The 2,463-nt window shown below is 46.4% G+C and overlaps 1 pseudogene; it reads right to left on the bottom strand.

Annotated features, from left to right (window-relative positions):
• Positions 1-468: 468 nt before the first annotated feature.
• Positions 469-989, bottom strand: LOC102261242 (annotated as a pseudogene).
• Positions 990-2,463: the final 1,474 nt, after the last annotated feature.

The raw sequence follows: 2,463 nt of genomic DNA on the forward strand, positions 1-2,463 counted from the left end.
CAGCTTGGGTGGGGCAGGGTCTCAGGGAATCAACAGGGCGGAGCAAACAGCTATGGCTGATCCTCAGTCCTGCCCTAAGAGGCCCTGGGTCTCAGTGTCCCGGGGTAATCGCTGCAAGCACCTCTGAGAGAAAGCCGCCCTCAAGTTCCGCCCAATGCCAGACAGTCCAGTTTCTCCCCATATGAGTCTGGGTCCCCAGAGACTAGTCCAGAACTGGAGTTCAGAGCCGTTTGGAGCTTGAGACTCCCTCCTGATTGAAAAAGACAACTGCGTCCTCAGTTGCCAGCCCTTTCTGCGTGTGCCTCTGTACCTCTGCACTTTACTTCCGTTCCTCCTCTGAGTCTCAGTGTGCTTTTCTCTTTCCTTCTAGTTGTAGAATTTCCACTCAGCCAGCCTTCCTGTGGTTCTGGATGATGTCCGTTTTGTCTTTTAGTTGTATTTTTGAAGTGGTTGTGTGAGGCAGCGATTTCAGGTGTTTACCTGTGCCACCATCTTCGTATTTATAAGTTTTTGTTTTTTCAGTTTCTTCTGGGATATTTTTTCTTCTGTGCAACCACCTCTTCTGGGTTAGGAACAATCTGCTCTTTTTCAGTAGGATCACCTCAGTGTGGAAGGGAGAGCTCATGTGTGGGTTAATCTGCTCATGAGCTCTGTAAATTCTACACTGAAGCTTTGTTTAGGGGGATGTGCTCAATGACCAGAGAATCTATACCTAAACCCTTAAGTTTAGTATTACTCTCTGCATTTTTAAGAATGTACAGCAAGCATTCTTTTTGGGCCACCAACCCTGTGTCTAGCCCCACTGTTTCGCCTGGGTACACCTATCAACTCCACCATTGTAATGACGGAATGGCACACATTGCTCCTGTAAAGTGGCATCCTTCAGATACTTGGTGGCTTTTCGAATATGCATACCCTTGATGGCCTGGGAAGTTTTACGAGTGTTCTTAAAAGTTAACACGAATATTTGAACCTCTTGATATATGCATGCTTTTGTGTGGTTTTCTGGGTCAAGTGAATAGCAAACCATTTTCAGAGGTCACCTCTGGCTGCTTTTGGGAAGAGCTGATGAGCACTTCTCTTTATTTAACTGTACTTTCTCACTTGTATGTTCCCTATCATGCTTAAATTTCTTTTGTTTTAACTCTTTTTTATTTCATTTTATTGATTTTTTTTAGAGGAAGCAAGGGGGGGGAGAGAGAGAGAGAGAGAGAGAGAGAAACATCAAAGTGAAAGAAACGTTGATCGGTTGCCTCCTGTAGGTGCCCCAACCAGAGATTGAATGCTTAACCTGGGTATGTGCCCTGACCAGGAATCAAAACCCACTACCTTTTGGTGTGCTGGACAATGCTCCAACTAACTAAGCCACACCAGCCAAGGCATCTTCTGTTGTAATTCTAACAAAGTGGGAAAAAACAAACAAACAAAAACTTTGACCTCTTGTCATCCTCTTTCTCTCCTCCTATCAAGGCCAAACTTTCCAAGCTATTCTACAACTTGCCCCCATTTCTGCATCCAAACTACTGCAATCTATCTTTCAACCCCATCATTCTACCACAGAGCTTTCACCAAGATCATCACTGACTTGTGTTACTAAATTCAAAAGATATTTCTCAGGTTTCATCATCTTCCTTGACTCTTTGGAAATAGACTACTTCTTTGAATCTCTCCTCTTTAAAAATTTCCAACACTGGGTTTTTTTTCTTTCCAACACTGTTCTTTATTCTTAGAGGTGCTTGGAAGGATTCCCATAAATGCTTAAAATCCTTCAATAGCGCTCAGTGGTCATACTAGTAGTATAAAGTTCAGGCTCACTAGTCCAAAAGTGCAAGAACTTCCTAGATCTACCTAGCGGTGGCCTACTTTTAAAAAATGTATTCCCCCCTTCACCAGGAGATACACGATGAGCTGTGAACTTCTAACCAGGATGAACTCCAAAGGACATCCAGAAGGCGCTATGTTATTCTTGGCATAAGCTGTTTCCAATGCTGGAAAAGTCGATCTTCCTCCCGGACTTCCGGAGGAACGCCTTATCCTTAATGATTCACAAGTCACTTCCTCCAGGAACCCTTCCAGACACCCCTAAAAATAAGGCGCTTTGTTAATTGTGCGCCAAGGGGTGGGTCGGATTATCTATACGCCACGCAGTATATCCTAACCACCATAATTTGTTTACATAATTTATCTCCCAGTCTAGACAGATCAAAAAACCCCGGGAGGGCAGGGGAGGCATCCCATTCGCCTTTTTCCCTCAGCGTCCAGCCCGCATGGTGCCTGGCACACGGTGCGCGCTCACTAAATGCTCGCTGCACGCACACGTCCCACCTGCCGGCGGCGCTCCAATCACCCGTTAACGGGCGAGTCCCGAGTTCTCCGCCTGCGTGGCAGGGACATTTAAACCCCCGGCGCGGGGATTGGCTCCCGCGGCAGGGGTGTGTCCGCGCCCGCGGCCCGGGAAAGTGC

The sequence above is a fragment of the Myotis brandtii genome, unplaced genomic scaffold (genome assembly GCF_000412655.1).
Source record: "Myotis brandtii unplaced genomic scaffold, ASM41265v1 scaffold133, whole genome shotgun sequence".
NCBI lineage: Eukaryota > Metazoa > Chordata > Mammalia > Chiroptera > Vespertilionidae > Myotis > Myotis brandtii.